At 39.8% G+C, this 21,102-nt stretch overlaps 1 protein-coding gene across 1 annotated transcript in view; it reads right to left on the bottom strand.

The window, feature by feature from the left end:
- GBP5 (guanylate binding protein 5) overlaps positions 1-21,102 on the bottom strand; it is a 175,979-nt gene that overhangs the window by 39,037 nt on the left and 115,840 nt on the right.

The raw sequence follows: 21,102 nt of genomic DNA, 5'->3' as shown, positions 1-21,102 counted from the left end.
CTTCTCTTTAGAAGTTAAAGAGGCAGAAAAACATCTGCAGCTATATTAGCTGTCAGTTCCCTGCATTTCTGAGTGTGCATATCTGCTAATTCTAGGTCAGGATCTCCGTATGGTGGTAGGGTTCCCGTTTTTAGGAAACATACTACCACACAAAGATAACCTTAAAATAACCAATTGCTGCTTATATTTAACCCTAGTTACAATATCTACATGGTAAACCTGGGAATCCCATTTAATATGGCTCCATGAGATAATCTGGAATAATTCAAAATAGCAGCACAAACCCTGGGAAAGAAAAAGCATCTAAACTTGGAGAGCATGAACACATTCTTCAAAATTTACATCGCACTCCTCTTTCAGGAAGTTTTCCTAGCCTGCCTTCCCTTCAAGAATTGAATGTGCACTTTAAATAGGTAAAATATATAGTGTGTAAACTAGATTTCAACCAAGTCATTAAAATAAAGCAAAATCTAACAAAAATAAATTCGAATCACTCCCAACTTGGAAAAGTGCTCTCTATAAGACTATTGATATGTTTCTTACTTCCTTGGGCCTCCCTGTGTAATGTTGATTTTACAGCACATAATCTCTATGGTATCTTGCTGCTGGAACATCCTGGGAATCCACCTACAGGATAAATAACAGTGGTGTTATGGTCCAAAGGTTAGTGTCCCCTAAAATTTATATGTGAGGACCAAATATTCAATGTGATAGTATTAAGAGGCAGGGCTTTTAGAAAGTGATTTGAATGGGATTAATGCACTTATAAAAGAGGTTGAAAGGAGTGACCCTTCTCCTTCCATCATGTGCAGATACAGCAACAAGGCACCATCTTTGAAGCCAAGAGCAGCTCTCACCAGACACCAAATCTGCCAGCACTCTGTCTTGGATGGCCCAGCCTCTAGAACTGTAAGAAACAAATTTCTGTTTACAATTTACCTGGTCTAAGGTATTTTGTTATAGCAGCCAGAATGGACTAAGACAAGTGATATAACTAAAAGCAAAATAAATATAAAGAAAGACTAGGCCAGGTGCAGTGGCTCACACCTGTAATCCCAGCACTTTGGGAGACTCAGGTGGGTGGATCATTTGAGGTCAGGAGTTCGAGTCCAGCCTGGTCAACATGGTGAAGCCCCACCGCTACTGAAAATACAAAAATTAGCTGGGTGTGGTTGTGGGCACCTGTAGTCTCAGCTACTTGGTAGGCTGAGGCAGGAGAATTGCTTGAACCCGGTGGGTGGAGGTTGCAGTGAGCTGAGATCACACCACTGCACTCCAGCCTGGGTGACAGAGTGAGACTGTCTCAAAAAAAAAAAAAATGACTTGGTAAGAAAATCTTCCCAGAGAAACTTGGGTTGCTATGAATGGAAAAGAGTACACAGAAAACATGACAAATTCAAAATAACTAAAATTACAAGCACATAAGGTGACTTTTCAAGTATTCACTAAAGGAGGATATAAGAAGGTCAGTCCTGAATTTGCTTCAGAAGTCAGACAGATTTCCAGATAAAAATTATCTGGAATTTATAGAGAACTGTGTTACTTTATTTTATCTCCAAGTTTGGAGGAGAAAGAGATAAAATAGAGTAATACAGTTCTCTATAAATTCCTTACTCAGAAGAATCTCCTATGAATGATAGGTAATCTTATTGCCTATAAAGTGGCCACTAGCTATTATTCTAAAATTAAGGTAACAGAGCCAACTACTAAGACAAAGTATCATGAAATGCTTGTCATACTAGAAGGATGCTATATGAAAGCTTTGAAATGAGCCAGGTAAGGCATCTGCAGGACTTGTCTGTGAGAACATCACTCTGTAGGGCCAGTGTGTTCTCACTCTGAGTCAGAGGTGTTTCTGCATTTTCCAAATAATGAAACCATTCCACTGTTGATGATATTCACATAAGTCACTACCAGAATCCCCAGCCCTGAAAGAGGCAGGAAACTTGGGACATCAATGGGATTCAAATATTGGGACTACAGTTCTAAAATCACAAGCAAACTCTACACAGTGTGAATACCGTCATAAGTCCTATCTTTTCTTACTAAATTCACGTTTATCTTCCTATTCACTCTTGTGTGTTTCTCAGGTCACTGTATTTAAACAATTAATTATTTTTTTCTTTAGTTAATATGCTTGAGATATCCTGGAAAAACAATTTCCTGGTGAAGCATATTTCAAACAAACTAGACTAGAGAGGTGAATAAGTAGGCAGGGTAAATTAGATTATTTTTCCTGTTAAAATTCCACTTATGAATTATTCGAAATTTAGTTTGAATTAAGATATATCCATATCCATATTTCACATTCTTAGTGAAGAGGGCACTTATCATATCCAACATCTCTTCTTGGAAATTATGGTAGCCTTCATGTTATGTTTACATAATCTTGCTATAAAAATAGAGATATAGAAAACCATTTAAATATATTGAGAGTCAAGTATTTGCCTGTAGACCCATGGAATAATTGTACTGTTAACACTCAACTGTATGAAATGAAACTTTTATTTTGAATGTAAATGGAGAGCTCCATACGTATAGAACACATATGACCGGGCACAGTGGCTCACACCTGTAATCCCAGCACTTTAGGAGGCCGAGGCGAGTGGATTGCCTGAGCCCAGGAGTTCGAGACCAGCGTGGGCAACATGGCAAAACAAAGTCTCTACTAAAAATATAAAAATTAGCCAGGCTTGGTGGCGCATGCCTGTAATCCCAGCTACTCAGTAGGCTGAGGCAGGAGAATCACTTGAATCCGGGAGACAGAGGCTGCAGTGAGCTGACAATAGAGTGGAAAAAAAAAAAAAAAAAGAAAGGAAGAAAACCACATATATGGCAGAATATCACCATGGGTGAATTTTAATTTATTAATTTATTTTATTTCACTTTTAGTTGTATGACTTGTCTTAGTCTATTCTGACTGCTCCAACAAAATACCTTAGAGTGGATAAGTTATAAACAATGAGTGTACTTGCTCCACAGCACTGCAGGTGACTGTGCTCAGTACTAACTAGTTCTCCGTAGCTGCCAACTCACCCTTGCTCTGTTTCCTCCCTCTAAGGTTTTGCTTCTAATTTATAAACACTGAAAACAAACTAAGAATGTTAATCATTCCCAGAAAGGAAATGGAGTGAAAACTGAAGCTGAAAGTAAAATTAGCTCGTGGGGTTTTTAAATATTTAGAAAAGGCATGCTGAGTTAATATCTAGAACATGACAAAGTATAGATGCAATGAAGGTTACAAAATTCCAGTAACTATTTACATTAGCAAAGACTTGGAACCAACCTAAATGCCCATCAATGATAGACTGGATAAAGAAAATGTGGCATATATACACCATGGAATACTATGCAGCCATAGAAAGAATGAGATCATGTCCTTTGCAGGGATGTGGATGAAGCTGGAGACCATCATTCTCAGCAAACTAAAACAGGAACAGAAGACCAAACATCACATGTCCTCACTCATAAGTGGGAGTTGAACAGTGAGAATACACGGACACAGGGAGGGGAAAAACACACACTGGCACCTGGCACCTATCAGGGGGTGGGGGACAAGAGGAGGGAGAGCATTAGGACAAATACCTAATGCATGCATGGCTTAAAACCTACATGACAGGTTGATAGGTGCAGCAAACCACCATGGCACATGTACACCTATGTAACAAACTTGCATATTCTGCACATGTATCCTGGAACTTAAAGTAAAAATATATACATACAAGTATATAGAAAATTCCAGTAACTGCAGTTACAACTTAGTACATGTTGCCCAACTAGCTTTCTTGTTATTACCCCATCTTGCCATTAACAGATGAGTACGGTGTATTTTAGTGGGAATTTTGCTGTGTTTATATTTTTAGACTTCATATAGATTCCTGAAGGTGTAGATTAATGTTTTTAATCAAATTCTGGGAGTTATGGTCATTTAATTATTTTTACGTGTGATTGAACTTCTCAATGCCAGAGTTTCTGTTTTTTATAACTTCTCCTTATTGAAATTATTATATCATGAGTCAATGTCATCATATTTTGCTTTGATTCTTTGAACAATGTATTAACGTTAATTACTTGGTATCTTTGTTCTTTAGTTTCTTTGATGTCTTGGCTAGACTAAGTCTGTACAGTCTGATGTCTTCCTATGTGCAGCAGCTGGTGGCTCTGTTAAGTTATACTTTTTTTGAGATTTTTAAGATTTTATTTATAGTAGACCACAATAATTGCAGATGTTTTGAAGATACAGTGTGATGTTTCAATGCATGTATGCATTATATAATGATAAAATCAGGGTAGTTATGTCAATCGCCTCAAACCTTTATCATTTCTTTGTGATGATAACTTTCAAAGATCCTTTATTCTAGCTATCCTGAAATATACAACACATTGTTATTAGCTACAGTCACCCTACTGTGTAATAGAACATGTAAGTTATTCTTCCTAACTGTAACTTTATACCCATTGACCAACTTCTTGCCATCCTCCGCACCTCTCCCCACTTTCCCATGCTCTGGTAACCACTACTCTCTACTTTTATGAGATCAACTCTCTTAGATTCCACATGAGTGAAATCATGCAATATTTGCCTCTCTGGGCCGGGCTTATTTCACTCAACACAACATCCGCCAGTTTGATCCATGTTGCCACAAATAAAGGATTTCATTCTTTTTTTAAGGCTGACTAGTGTTCCATTGTGTATATGTACCACATTTTCTTTATCCATTTATCCATCCATAGACACTTAGGTTAATTCTGTATCTTCGTTATTGTGAATAGTGCTGCATTAAACATTAAAGAGCAGATATCTCTACAATATGCTGATTTTAATTCTTTTGGATATATATACACAATAGTGGAATTTTGGACTCTATGACACTCTATTTTTAATTTTCTGTAGAACTTCCATACTATTTTCTATCATGTCTATGCTAATTTTCCTTCCCCCTGTGTGAATAGTGTGTAAGAGTTCTCCATTCTCTGCATCCTTGCCAGTATTTTGTTGTTGTTGTCATTTCGATAATAGCCATTCTAACTGGGGTGAGGTAGAGTGTGTGGAATTGGTGGGTTCCTGGTCTTGCCGACTTCAAGAACAAATCTGCGGACCCTCGCAGTGAGTGTTACAGTTCTTAAAGACAGTGTGTCCAGAGTTTGTTCCTTCAGATGTTCATATGTGTCTGGAGTTTCTTCCTTCTGGTAGGTTCGTGGTCTTACTGGCTCAGGAGTGAAACTGCAGACCTTCGTGGTGAGTGTTACAGCTCATAAAGGTGGTGCAGACCCAAAGAGTAAGCAGCAGCAAGATTTATTAGGAAGAGTGAAAGAACAAAGCTTCCATCACGTGGAAGGGGACTCCAGCAGGTTGCCAGTGCTGGCTCGGGCTGCCTGCTTTTATTCCCTTATCTGACCCCACCCACATCTTGCTGATTGGTCCATTTTGCAGAGAGCAGATTGGCCCATTTTACAGAGAGCCAATTGGCCCATTTTACAGAGAGCTGATTGGTCCGTTTTGATAGGGTGCTGATTGGTGCATTTACAAACCTTGAGCTAGACACAGGGTGCTGATTGGTGCATTTACAATCCTTTAGCTAGACATAAAAGTTCTCCAAGTCTCCTCTAGATTAGGTAGACACAGAGCACTGATTGGTGTGTTTACAAACTTTGAGCTAGATACAGGGCACTGATTGGTGCATTTACAAACCTTGAGCTAGACACAGAGTGCTGATTGGTGCATTTACAATCGTCTAGCTAGACATAAAAGTTCTCCAAGTCCTCACCAGATTAGCTAGATACAGAGTGCTGATTGGTGCATCCACAAACCGGGAGCTAGACACAGAGTGCTGATTGGTGCATATACAATCTTCCAGCTAGACATAAAAGTTCTCCAAGTCCCCACTAGACTCAGGAGTCCAGCTGGCTTTGCCTAGTGGATCCTGCGCCAGGGCTGCAGGCTGAGCTGGCCACCAGTCCCACGCCCAGTGCCTGCACTCCTCAGCCCTTGGGTGGTCGATGGGACCTGGTGCTATGGAGCAGGGGGTGGTGCCCCTAGGGGAGGCTTGGGCCTCCTGGTAGCCCACCAGGGAGGGTGGGCTTGGGCATGGCAGGCTGCAGGTCTCCAGCCCTGCCCCGCAGAGAGGTGGCAGAGGCCCGGCGAGAATTTGAGCGTGGCACGGGCAGGCCGGCAGTGCTGGGGGACCCAGCACACCCTCCACAGCTGCTGGCCCGGGTGCTAAGCCACTCACTGCAGAGGCTGGCGGCACCAGCTGGCGGCTCCGAGTGCAGGGCCAGCTGAGCCTGTCCCCACCCAGAACTCACGCTGGTCCCTGAGCACCGGGCACATAGCCCTGGTTCCCACCCGTGCCTCTCCCCCAACACCTCACTGCAAGCAGAGGGAGCCGGCTGAAGCCTCTGCCAGCCCAGAGAGGGGCTCCCACTGTGCAGCAGTGGGCTGAAGTGGACGCCGAGGCCGAGGAGGCACCGAGAGCTAGCGAGGGCTGCTAGCTTGTGTCTAAATGTAGTTTTTATTTGCATTTCCCTTATGATTAGCCAAGTTGAATATTTTGTTCTATACCTGCTGGCCATTTGTATGTTTTCTTTTGAGAAGTGTCTAATTGGATATTTTTCCTTTTTTAAATCAGGTATTTTTGTTTTATTGAGTTGTTTGAGTTTTGTATATAACTGGGTGAACTCCAACTGCTTGCTGCAGAGGCTGAAAACATGAGAAAGAAGGCATGGTGAAAGGAAAGCGACTTTATTGATCCAGTGCTAGCAGGTGGGAGATGGTCAGGCTTCAGCCTCAAAGAAGTCGTCTCTGCCTTTTGGGCTGAGTGAAGGAGTTTAAGAAGGAAAAGTTGTGGGAAATAGATGGCAATGGTGCAGGAAGATGCAGATCTGCACGTCTTGTTCCAATGGCTATCTTGAGTGATTGTTTGTCTTGATGTCTGGTTTGCATTATCCTGACTTCTGCCCAGTAGGCGTGGGCTAACTGTTCCTAACACCCCCTTAGTGGGAGGATTCCAGCATTGGGTCTCTCTACCTGGTTGATTTCAAAATTGGCTCCTGGAATATCTAAGCAAGCATATAATTAGATAAATGAGCACTGTTCATGGAAGTGGCTGGTGAGAAAGGGAGAGACAGAGTTTCAAAGTATGTTTCAAGGCTGGAAGCAAGCAAGAAAGAATAATTTAAATGCATTTGAGGCTGGGAATACCTGCTTATGCTTGTATATTTTGGATAGTAACATTTTGTTGAGTGCATAGTTTGCTAATGTTTTTTCCCATTCTGTAGGTTGCCTCTTTGCTTTGTTAACTGTTGCCTTTGCTGCGCAGAAGTTTTTTCATTTGATGTAATCCCATTTGTTTATTTTTGCTTTTGTTGCACATGCTTTTGAGGTCCTATCCAAAAATTCCTTGCCCAAACCGTGTCATGAAGTATTTCCCCTATGTCTTCTCCTAGTAGTTTTATAGTTTTGAGTCTTATATTTAAGTCTTTAATATATTTTGAGTTGATTTTTGTATATGGTGAAATACAGGGGTCTAGTTCCATTGTGCATATGGACATTCAGTTCCCCAGAACCATTTATTGAAGAAACTGTCTTTTTCCCCAATATGTTTTATTGGAATTGCTGTCAAAAATAAGTTAACTGTAAATGTGTGAATTTATTTTTGGATTTTCGATTGTGTAGTCTGTGTTTCTGTTTTATACTAGTACCAAGGTGCTTTGGCTACTAGGGCTTTGAATAAATAGTATATACTGAACTCTGGTAGTGTGATGCCTCCAGCTTTGTTCTTGCTCAAGATTACTTTGACTATTCATGTTATTTTGTGGTTCCATATACATTTTTGAATTTTGTTTTCTATTTCTGTGAAGAATATCATTGGTATTTTGATAAGAATTGCATTGAATCTGTAGAGCCCTTAGGGTAGTGTGATATTATCTCACACACACACACACACACACACGAATATGTATATATTTGTTTTCGTCTATGGTTCCTGGGTCATAACTCCAATACCCCTTGTTCTTTCTCCACAAAGCAGGTCATAGTCATAGAAATGAAAAATATATGTGCCCCCATCTTTCTGTCTTGGCTGTGACCATATGGAAATTCTGTGATCTACCTTATCTGATTGTAGGTCATAAGACTTCTATTTCAGAAAGGATTCTGCCCCATACCCTGGAGGGAAGAATGCCACACAGAGAGGCCAAGAAGAATGTGGGATAGGTTTTGAAGTTGCTGCATCTGAACTACATTCAGTTGAGTCATACAGGCCTTTGCAGATGAGAAAACTTTGGAGATGGTCTTTTTGGTCTTATTTAGCATTTCCTAACACTGGCAGCACTTTAGAGTCACCAGGAAAGAGGAGAGCTTTCTTACAAAATAAAGATGTGTGGGCCACCCTTCAACCCAATTAAATCTGATAGCGAAGAAAGAAGGAATCATCAATACTTCTTAAAATCTCGGGAGGTGACTTTAATATGCAGCCAGATTGAGACCCAGTAATAGGTCTCTCCTAATGCATGTTACAGTGAGACAAGTTGAGGTCATGGATAAAAATGCCCCTCTCTCCCTTAAAAATCAAACCAAAACAAAACAAAAAACGGAGAAGAAATGAATCTCTTCATGCAGGGTTCTTTCCTTTCCACTTGCTGCTGTCCCAAGTGAGGTGATGGGGTAGGAGGCTGTCACCTTGCAGCTCCCTCTGGTCTACATGGAGAAGTTGAGCTTCTCCAGAACTAAAGCCAATGACTGACCCCTGCAGGCCAGGTCATCAAGCAGTCCTCCCTCTTATATCTCCAATTCTTCACTGCTGTTTTAAATCAGAAACTGAGAAGTTTAGTTCAAGACAAAGTTGCACGTAGAAGAAAGTTGCTGAGTGAGCAGTTTTGCTCCATGGATTTGCAGGTCAGTGACTTCAAGCTCTCAATTGCCTCTCTCCTGCCTCCTTTCCTCCTACATCTCTGTCTCTGCTTTATGGAAGCTGGAAAACACTGGGGATAATTATCATTACCACAAAGAAAATGGGACAGAAAAATAAAACCCTAAAGTAAAAGCAATTAATGGTATATATTTTTTTAATTTAGGAAAAGCATGTCTGAACCAGGTGACCAGATGGGATCAGGGGTTTGCAGTGCAGGAATGAGGGAAGGTTAAGAGAATTCACAGATTCAACACTTACCTACCAGCTTTCCTCTACACCACCCACCACGCACACCCCTCCCCAGGAACTGCTTTTTAACTAGCAACTATTTCTCTGCTGCAGAAGGCATAGTCTTACTCCAAAACCCAGGAGACTATGCCAATATTCTTGTTAAGGTTTGGTAGACTCTTCTAGATGCATCAGATATTTTGGGTCATATGGCATAGGCAGAAAGGCAGCTGTCACTGCAGCTAGATCTGCTTAGAGTGCCCACTCACTCAAATAGGAAGCTTTCCAAGGCAACAAATAAAGGGGTTGTAGCAACATTTCCCAAATATATTATCAGCAGATTCCAGCATAAAAGGCTCAGTATGCACTGGTAGAATGGATTCTGTGCAACAACTTGTGCATTATTTTGGAGGATATGTCCTGACATGCCCTAGAGTATTGGCCTCTGAATCGGAAGTTCTATAGAACATTCAGATGATCAAAGTTCCTGTGTTCTTCATTGTGTCAGTGTAAGATACAATAAAATTCTTCTTCAAAGGTTTAGACTGTTCCCAGTCAGCACTGTGATTGTGACTTGTGAGAGCCCACAAAGCAGAGGACCAAGCTAAAACCACACCCAGATTCCTGGCCTACAGAAACTATGAATTAATAAATGTTGTTTCAAGCCGCCAAATTTTAGGGAAATTTGATAAGCAGTAATAGATAACGACTACAGAAACTTTTATCTGACTTTTAACACCATAGATTACTACTGTGTGTTTTGTGCCTTAGTATAAATCAAATTATACAGGATGTTTCGTGTTGGCTTCTTTTATTCAACATTATGATTGCAATTCATTTAAGTTGCTGGTCTCAGTGATATTTTATTTGTGCTTACTGCTGTGTAACACTTCATTTTATGAATATACTATAAATGTGTTATTCATTCTACTATTGAGAAGAATTTGTGATGTTTTTGGCACTCAGCACATAGGTATGCATATTAGCCGGGCATAAAGGTAGAAGTGAAATTAGTTAACTCCACTGTATACATTTATTCATTTAATAGTAGATACTATGCAACAGTTTTCAAATATAAATGTCTCAATTTATATTCTCAGCACAAATGCATAAAAATTTTAAATGTTTCATATTCTTACCATGCAAAAATCCCAGACTGTATATTTGTAATCATTCTGATGACTATGTATTTTTAATTTCACATGTAATTTGACTTTCTTTGAAAATAGTAATAAACAGGGAAATTGGGCATCTTTTCATATCTTTTGCTTATTTGAATATTCTTTTTCACTTGCCTATTCAAGATTCTTGAATATTTTTCTAATGGCTTGTCTGTCTCTTTTTTTCATGACTTGATGACTGCCAAATATATTCTGAGGTTGAGTTTGTGTGTAGTTCTATGCATGTCTATGTATATACTGGTAACTTTAGTTTGCCTTTTCATTATTTCATGGTGTGTTTGGAGGAACAAGAATTCTTCATTTTAAGTAGTGAAATTTTTCCATGTGTTGTTTACACTTAGTGCTTTTGTGTCCTGTTTCCAAACCTGAAAAAGATGAAAATCATCTCTGACATTTTAAAAAATGTTTATTGTTTTGTCTTTTACATTTGAATCTACAATCCATGTGGAATTGACTTTTGTGGATGACAGGATGCAAGAAACAAGTTTTTGTTTTTTCTTATGCCTATAACATTGGCCTAGTGCCATTTATTGAAAAGACTATTGTTTCCCTATAGTTACCATGAATCAACTCCCCATACATAGGTCAGTCTCTTTCTGAGCCCTCTAGTTTATTGCATCTATATATTACTTCATGCATGCACCAATACCATGCTATCTCAATTACACTAGCTTTATAATAAGTTTTGACATCTGTTTTTTCATTTGGTTTTCTTCTTCAAAATTGCCTTGGTTGTTCTCAGTTTTTTGCTTTTCCGTATAAATTTTAGAATAAGTTAGCCATTTCCTAAAACTATTAATATACCCAACTTGGCTTTTGCTTGGAATTACCTCAGATCTATAGATAAACGGTGATGTAATTTGGTTATATGTCCTGTTCAAATCTCATGTTGAAATCTGATCTCTAATGTTGGAGGTGAAGCCTAATGCGATGTGTTTGGGTCATGAGATCGAATCCTTCATGAATAGTTTCGTGTGTCCTCATTGTAATGAATGAGTTCTCATTCTATTAGTTCCCATGATAACTGACTGAAAAACAGCCTAGCACCTTCTCCTCTCTTTCTTCCTTCCTCACTCACCATGTACTCTGCACACACTGGCTCCCTTTACCTTCCACCACTAGTGGAAGCACCCTGACACCATGCTTCCTGTACAGCCACAAGCAGATACTGGCACCATGCTTCCTGTACAGCCCTCAAAACAGTGAGCTGAATAAGCCTCTTTTTTTTTATAAATTACTCAGCATCAGGTATACTTTTATAGCAAAAAAAGAGGGGCTAAGATAAATGGCATTTTAAAAACAAAAAAAAGTTCCTTCATTTATTAGATTTTTAAAAATCTCTCAGCAATACTCTAGTTTTCAAGGTATAGTCCTTATGTGTGTTTATTTATTCCTAGATATATTTTAAGTAAACTCCCTTGAGCACAAATATGCATACAGAAAAGTACACACCTCACAAATTTATAGCTCAATAATTTTTCACAAACTGAACACATCCACATTGCCAGCATTCAAATTTAAAAAAAAATCATGGGACTCCAAAAGTATTCCTCATATTCCAATTCAGGCATTACCAATTCCTTTCTCTCCCAATCAAGGACAACAACTATTCTGCTTTAGTACTTCGTTTAAATAAAACAATAAACAATGCAATTTTTAGCTTTCAGTAAATTTTTTTCAATATTATGCTTGTTAGATTGGTCTATATTTTTGTGTGTAGCTATAAATCATTAGTTTTCATTTATATTAAATTGTATAAAATATTCCATTCCATAAATGAAAATGTGTGCAACCAAAAGATATGTGCAAGAATTTTCATAACAGTTTTTCTCATAATAGCCAAAGACTAGACATTACCCAATTGGAATTACCATAAATGGAATATTTTCTCTATAATTTATTTATCCAGGCAAGTGTTGGTGGACATTTGGGTAATGTCTAGTTTTTGGCTATTATGAAAAAAACTGTTAGGAAAATTCTTGCACATACCTTTTGGTTGCACACATTTTCATGTATAAATGAATACAAAAGTATTGCTGGAAAGGCATATGTTCAGGGTTAGAATATATTTAAAATGGTTTCATAGTTGAACTAATTTACATTCACACTAGCAGTGTATGAGCATTCCAGGTGCTCCACAGGCTCATCAAACTTTGATATTATTTGCCTCATTTTCATTTGGCAGATGTGTAGAGGTAACATACTATGATTTTAATGTCATAGAATTGAGCAGATTTTCATATGTTTATTAGCCATTTGGACATCCTCTTTTGTTATTTTGTCATTCAAGTATGTAACTGTTTTTAACAATCTTTTGTCACAGTGATTTTTTAAAGATCTCTGTGTGTGTGTTTGCATTTTCTTGAATAGCTTCTTATATGAATATGGATATAATATTTGCATTTGTCCATTGAAAGACATTTAGGTTGTTTTCAATTTTTCAATATCTCTATGACCATTCTTATCTTTCGACAGCACATAATCTGTAGCTCATCCTTCAATACTTATCTCAGAGCCAAACTCATACACAAACCCAGTCTCCAGGACACTCTGTCTTAGCCCACGAGACATGTTAAAGACCTTAGAACAGTTTATGAACAGAGCATGTAGCATCGGCCTCCATTTTCTTCCCTAGGAATTCACTTTCAGAGTCTCTTTCATAGGCTAGTTCATGATGGACTTCTTTACTATGCTAGATCATTTATCAGAATAAAAATTTGTTTATCTCATTCAAACATATCATCTCACACTACATGGCCTCACAAAGAAAACAGCAGATCAAGGAATGATTCCTATTATTTTTCTGTAATATTTGGGTGGTTTTCAAAGGGTGGCTAAGACTATGCTGAGTCATTGTCTGATCCTTTTGCAGTCATGATGATGATGGAAGTGATCTCTCACCTGTTGTATGGTAATACAAACTGAGATAGAGATTGTCATAGCAGCTTCTATAATCTCCACTTTCAAATGCAAGTTATCAAAAAAAAAAAAAAACCATGTGTCAGTGTAGTTGATTTTACAGAGGACGAGAGGGTATCTTTTTTCCTAAGTTTTATTTGCCCATCACAGCTTTGAAGGGAACCAAGAGCTCTTTACTCCACTGAAGCTCACCCCCTTTCTATCTTCCTGGCACTACTCTCTCCTCTGCCTATTCTATTTTCTTTTCTCTACTCACTATCTTTGCTTCCAGAATGAATCAAAATTTCTCTATCAAAACAATTTAGCATCTTTTTTTAATTACTTAGATTTCTGTTGACATGTACATCCTTGTATTCTCCCTTTCTGTTCCAGCAGACATATCAGTGAACTTAGAAATGTGCACCTTTTCCTCCCTATCAAGAATTGGGGATACTATGTTAAAAAAAAAAAACCTTTGTTTTATCTTTTTATAATATCTTGTCCTTATATTTATTATGCTATAAGATAGAAGGGGCCATGTTTGGAAAATGAATTCAAATAGAGCTCAGACACCTTCGCTTTGGAAACTCTATGGCAAAATATAACATTATTTTGCTAGAACAGAAGCTGACTTCTTAGAAATGAGCCAATTATAAAAGTAGCTCTTCATTGCTTTCAGTTTCAATCTGAAGTATGTTTACAGGAAATGCCATTTCAAGTAGCCTTGAATGACCTAAGGGATTGTTTTTCTGGCTGGAAAACTTTTATACAAAGTGATTTTCAAACATAATGAGTGGAAATGTGTGCAATTTGGAGGGAATAAAGGGAGAAACATTATAGTTAAGAGCCTCAGCACCTCTCATTGCTGCTTTTCCAGAATAAATACATAGCTTTTAGCATTTTAAATCTTTCTACAAACAGCTGGCCATTTAAAAAAGCTGCAGCAGGGTCTATTTTGGGGGCTGATGGCATGGCCAGGAATCATTGTTTTTGGCCATCTTCAATTGATTTTCAGTGTAGTAATCATGGTGTGTGCTTTTTTAAAAACACAAACTAAGCCATTCACCTTTTCTGCACAAAGGTCATAGAAGTTTCCTACTGCAGGTAGGGTAAAATCCTTTCCTCTCTGATTGCCTGCAAGATCTTACACAATCTGGCTTTTGCTCACCCCTCTCCTCATCCCACATAATCTCAGCTTCACCACATGAACCTTCATTCAGGACCAAACACATCAAGCTCTTTCTCAATAATTTTCCTTCATTTATTTCCTAATTGTGCTTTTAGTAAAATTCATCTTAATTCTCATTTCCTGAGAGAAGGATCATTGGCCAGCTAATCTCAATTGGGCCAACACTTTTTCTCCTTTCTACACTTACTCATGGCACCCTGTATTAGTCCTTTACAATGCAGATAAGAAATTCAAATATTTCATTTGTTGGTGTTTAATTTGTTTAATATTTTATTTCTAATCTGAAAACCACATTATACTCAATGCCTTCCCATGCCTTTCACAGTGACCAGCAACCCATGGTCAGTGGTCATACCTATGTATTTATTGAATGACTCAATGCAATTAGTTTAAAAGTGCTCTCTTTGAGTTTGCCTTTATTGTTCTGTGCCTCAAAAGAAATCTCTGTTTCTAAGAGATAAACGTGTAAGGGATAATTGGAAGGACAGCTGAAAAAGGAATGAGGCCAGTAGACCTAAGTTCAGGCAAGCTGATTTATTGTCAGCCCTGCTGGGCTACTTCCTGACAAAAGCAGAGGAGGCAGCCCCACTTACAGACTACAGCAGGGCTTTATAGGGCAAGGAACTGGGTCAGGGTAGGGGAGTTGAGTTGGGTGTACAGAAGGGCTGAGTCGGGGTGGGGGAGCCGAGTTGGGTGTGGAGGTGTCTTGACTGCATCCTGGAAATGCTTTTCCAGCTTTGTTATGCAAGGTGAACAGACACATTAACCACATCCTGTAACTGCCTGGACAAACAGTTACTGGAGGGGTCAGTGAAGGGTTTTTCTTTAGCCCTGGGAGAGCTGTGCAGAGGTCACAAAGGACTGCATCATAAGACCCACTGGAAGGGACGGGAACAGTCTGGTTGGGGTGACCCTAACAAAATGTATTATATAAAACCAAGTAATTTTAGAAACTTTTCTTAGATTTGTTTTGTTACATACTAGAGTTTTGAATTTTATTCTGAATAAATTGAATAAATAATTTATTGAATTATTAACATTATCCTGAATAAAAATAAAAGGAGAATTATAATACACTTCTGAATCTGGAAGCACTTTGAATTAGATGACATGAAAATGTTCTAACCAGAAAATATTGAAAAAGATTAATAAAAATAGATACACTTACCTACCCATTGATAAAGCAACATCAAACAAGAGACTGGGAAATTACCGTATGAGACAATGGATTAGATCACATTAACTTTATCTTCTCCACACAGAGTTAAGCAATTTAAACATTTTTTACGATAAAGAAGACATGGTCCTTAGACATTTTTAAGTGGCTCTCCCCTCAACCCTTTTTCCTAGCCTTTATGGCTGCCTAGACTCCAGAATACCTATTTTGAGACTAGCCATGTGATTGAATAGAGATGGTTCTAATTATGCCATCTCAGTGGTTTCCAATAGTAAAAGGGGGATGATTTTGCCCCCAAGTGACATTTGTCAATATCTCAAGACATATTCTGTTGTCACAACTGGGTTGGTTAACACCACAAGTGTTGCAAAACTTTCTCATTAGTTCAGCTAAAACTAGTCTCTTGACACACAGCCAGGAAAGACTAGGCTCACAGACACATAAAAGGGTGAGGAAAACAGAATTTATTGGACAAAGAGGAAAAAGGAAAAATAACTCTCAGCAAAGAGAGAAGAGTCCTTCTAGTAGGTTTCTCACCTCTCAGATTGAATCCCAGTTCACTACATGGGAACAGGAGGGGCCAGGCTCCTCCCCACTGCAAATGGCATGAACTTCCCAAGGCTCTACCCCATCCTCCCAGTTCACAGGTGGACATCATTTAGAAAGAATTAATTGGGAAAAGACGGGCTTCATCTGGGACCAGCAGTCTGGTTTTTCAGCCTTCAGGCTGTTTTAGACTTGAAGGCAGGGTTTCACTGTGAACCCTTGGCTGTCTCATTCCCCCGTCTAAAGAAGTACATCTAATTGCCTTTAGTATAAGGATAAGAACAAAGACCAATCTTGACTGCTTCCTGATGACAAGGGATGCTGTTTTGGGAAAATGGCAGTCAGATCTCCCCAAGAGACATATCTGAGGGTTCACAGCAAAAGGGGCCATTATCCGGGGCTCCAGTTGCATGATCATTTGGTGTTTGATGGCCTAAAGGTGAGAAGAGACAAACTGGATTATTAGAAAACATGTATCAAAATGAAATAAGGGAGGTGAGGACAGCTAAAAAATCCTGAGGCCTTTTACCAGCTTATATAGGGAGACGGGGTCCAAAAGCCCAATTGTTAAAAAAAAAAAAACTTTTACCCTTTTGCTGGCATGTTGAGTTGCTGGGTTCCCATGCCCTGAGCCCAATCCTAAGCCAACCAACTTAAGGTTTGGGAAATTAACTTTTCCCAGTTTGTAGGATGTGTTGAGGGGAGTGTCCCATAGTACAGAGACCCAATTATCAGTTAAGAGACAACAGAGGGAGAAAAAGGAAAAAAAGGAGTCTTTTTTTCAAAGGAGTCCCAGGGGTTCAGGATGCATTCAAAAGGGGTACAGGCTGAAGATGAATGGCTTCTCATCTAGAATGAGGTGAGTGAGGCATCCCTGGTTCCCTTCCCTTCCTAGCAAATACCTGGTGTACCTAAGGTAGGGAAAGTAAAGTGTTCCTCTTTCTTTCCTCCATCATTGTATCCTTGAGCTCCATTGACCATGACAGTGTGCCACCCATGGTTGTCAAAGTGGCTATCACCCATGTGAACAGGTGGCCTAGGGGGTGTGGGGTATCCACTTTTACCCATGTATGCCCTATCTCCCCTACTGTCAGTAGCCTTTGAATTTTCTAGACCTCATGTATGCCATGAATACTAACTTGACCTATATCCGTGAAATGGGAGGCTTGGCTTAATCGATAGGAATCAGTCATACTCACCTGTGCTGCACCTTTTAACTTCCATCATTGTCTGCCTCTGGATTCCTCAGATCCAGTTTTCTTTCCTAGGGATTTGACCTGAATCTTGGAATTGAGTTTGGGACAAAAATGTGTCTCAGGGGGGTTGCATGGGCTCCTTATCATAAGCCAAATATTAATATGAAGCTGTGGACTTGAATCCTCTTCCAACAAGGGAGAGAAAAGAATGTCTTGTGAAATGCCCAAATAACTGTTGGCTATAGTTGTGTTTGCTAAGATGAGGCTTGGCTTTGGTTAGCTCCCTTTGGTTTAGTATTATTGGTCTTTCCCAAAAAGGAAACCTCCATATGATGGGCAGCCTAATTATTCCCATCACCTGGCAGGATTTGCAAGATAATTGCTCAGAACTAGAATACTGATCCAGATTATTACATTATTCATCCCTCTTGTTCCTTCTGAGCTGCAGTTGGAGATGACTTTAGCCTTATACTTGGCCTGTTTATTTGCATAAAGTGCAGCAAGAATAATTATTTCTAAATAGGCCTATTTAGATTGGCTTTGCTAGAACTCTGTTCCACAAGGAGTCTCAGATAAAACCTTTTAAAGCCAAGCCTAGACATGAGTTTTTATCCTCAAATACCTGTGAGTTGAGTGATCCTCTCCTCTTAAGGTCCCAAGATAAACTTGGAGCCCCTGGGTCTGTTAGAAATTGACATTATTTACTGAACATAGGTCAGGAACCCTGTACAGGGACTGCATAGATATGAGTATGAGGCCAGTTTCCCCAAGGGGCTTTTATTTGTTCTGCAAGTTGAGCTTGACTCTTCAAAGGGAAGCATATCCTTCCAGCCAAAGCCTTGGTAAAACAACCAGGTTTTCCAATTGTGTCCTGTTGCAAAAGATAATGGATTCTTATTGCACTGATTCAAACAACCATACTGCCATAAATTAAGAGTGCTCACAACTTGTTGCCAAATTCTGAAGAAGCCAGGTGGAGAAAGAGAGAGAAATATGCTCCAAATTTTGTTCACAAGAGTATAACTTACTCAGTTATTAAGGGTTGTAAATAGTTCAGAATAAGTTTCCTTGACTCTGAAAAACAAAACAAGGATCAGCAATATTCCAAGCAAAAGTCAAAAAGTTGCTTCAGTTTTCTATGAGTTCAGTCCATTTATTTAACTATCATTTTGCTTGATATTCACTAACATTTCAGCTCTTCATGAGTTCTGTAAGTTTTTCCTTTATTCCAATGTCACAATCTCCAAACTTATCAAAATGCTGTGAGAGCATCTGTCAAGAGTTTTCTATAGCTGATTATAAACCATCATTTGAAAAAATTGGAAAGATGCTGGGGGAAGAACAATTGCTGGTGAATAACAAAATGTTCGGGGTAGTTACAGTCAGAAACACATCTGACAAAGAAGTGCGGTTATCTCTGTGGTTTACAATAACTTAACATAATAACCTTAATTATGACTGATAGCATATATTTTAGACATTAGAATTTTAGAAATCCCATAAAATTTTGGAACATATTTTAGCATTATTCACCAAAATATAACCTAAAGAAGATTGAACACCATTTTGGCAATCCCAAGTAACTAAACATGTTAAATAATCCTGTTTACCTCTCTTTTGGATACTTCAGGGGCCTTCTGCAGCATCCAAAAGCCAGGTGTCAGGAAAGACAATTTTGAAAATGAAGTTTGAGTTTGGGAAGCCAATTAAATATGTTAGAAGTTTAAAACCCTTGATGTTATGAAATAGAATTGAGTTGTCAGGTGTGGTGGTTCACACCTGTAATCCCAGCTCTTTGGGAGGCTGAGGCGGCAGGCGGGTCACCTGAGGTCAGGAGTTTGAGACCAGCCTGGCCAACATAGTGAAACCCCATCTATAACAAAAATACAAAAATTAGCCAGGCGTGGTGGTGGGCACCTGTAATCCCAGCTACTCGGGAGGCTAAGGCAAGAGAATTACTTGAACCCAGGTGGCAGAGGTTGCAGTGAGCTGAGATCATGCCACTGCACTCCAGCCTGGGTGACAGAGGGAGACTGTCTCAAAAAAAAAAAATGAGGTTACCATAAGTTATTTTTTTGCCAAGATTATGACTTAGAAATTTACAACAGCAAAAACTTTTGATAACCTTTTATAATTTTGTTAAAGGGCAGAATAGTCCTTAAGAGTAACTTGTGGGGATCTGGAAAGATGGCCAAATAGGAACAGCTCTGCACTGCAGCTCCCATTGAGACCAACACAGCAGGTGGGTGATTTCTGTATTTCCAACTGAGGTACCCTGTTCATCTCATTGGGACTGGTTAGGCAGTGGGTGCAGTGCAGAGGGTGAGCAGAAGCAAGGTGGGATATTGCCTTACCCAGGAAGTGTAAGGAGTGGGGGGCCTCCGTTTTCCAAGCAAGGAAGCTGTGAGGGACTATGCTAACCAGCCCAGATACTACACTTTTCCCATAGTTTTGGAAATCTGCAGACCAGGAGATTCCCTCATGTGCCAACACCACCAGGGCCCTGAGTTTCAAGCAAAAAACTGTGCAGCTATTTGGGCAGACACTGAGCTAGATGCAGGAGGGTTTTTTTTTTTTTTATTCATATCCCAGTGGCACCCAGAACCCCAGAGAGACAGAACTGTTCACTCCCCTAGAATGGAGGCTGAAACCAGGGGGCCAAGTGGTCTCATTCAGTGGGTCCCACTCCCACAGAGCCCAGGAAGCTAAGAAGCTAAGAACTACTGGCTTGAAATTCTTGCTGCCAGCACAGCAGCCTAAAGTCAACCTGGGATGATCAAGCTTGGTGCAGGGAGGGGCATCTGCCATTACTGAGGCTTTGATAGGTAGTTTTCTCCTGACAGTACTAAGGAGGCCTGGAAGTTCAGACTGGGTGGAACTCAACACAATGCGGCAAAGTGGCTGTGGCCAGACTGCCTCTCTAGATTCCTTTTTACTGGGCAGGGCATCTCTGAAAGTAAGGCAGCAGTCCCAGTCAGGGGCTTATAGATAAAACTCCATCTCCCTGGGACAGAGCACCTGGTGGAAGGGGCAACTTTGGGCACAGCTTCAGCAGGTTTAAATGCTCCTGCCTGCCAGCTCTGCAGAGAGCAGCAGATCCTGACAAGGAGGATTCTCCCAGCACAGTGCTCAAGCTCTGCTAAGGGACAGACTGCCTCCTCAAGTGGGTCCCTGACCCCCATGCCTCCTTACTGGGATAGACCTCCCAACAGGGGTTCACAGACAAGTCATACAGGAGAGATCTGGCGAGGATCAGGCCGGTAACCCTCTGGGATGAAGCTTCCAGAGGAAGGAGCAAGCAGCAATCTCTGCTGTTCTTCAGCCCCAGTGGGTGATACCCAGGCAAATAGGGTCTGGAGTGGAGCTCCAGCAAACTGCAACAGACCTGCAGAAGAGAGGCCTGACCATTAGAAGAAAAAGTAACAAAGAGAAAGCAATAACATCAACATCAACAAAAAGGACCCGCACACAGAAACCCCATCAAAAGGCCATCAGCCTCAAATATCAAAGGGAGATAAATACAGAAAATGAGGAAAAAACAGTGCAAATATGCTGAAAATTCCAAAAACCAGGATGCCTCTTTTCCAAATGATCACATCTCCTTTCCAGCAAGGGCGCAAAACTAGACAGAGAATGAGTTTGATGAATAGACAGAAGTAGGCTTCAGAAGTAGGTAATAACAAACTGCTCTGAGCTAAAGGAGCATGTTCTAACCCAATTCAAAGAAGCTAAGAACCTTGACAAAAGGATACAGGAACTGCTAACTAGAATAACC

Source organism: Pan paniscus, chromosome 1, assembly GCF_029289425.2.
Source record: "Pan paniscus chromosome 1, NHGRI_mPanPan1-v2.0_pri, whole genome shotgun sequence".
NCBI lineage: Eukaryota > Metazoa > Chordata > Mammalia > Primates > Hominidae > Pan > Pan paniscus.
Note: the sequence above shows the minus strand (reverse complement) of the source record. Positions and strands in the feature narration are given on the sequence as shown.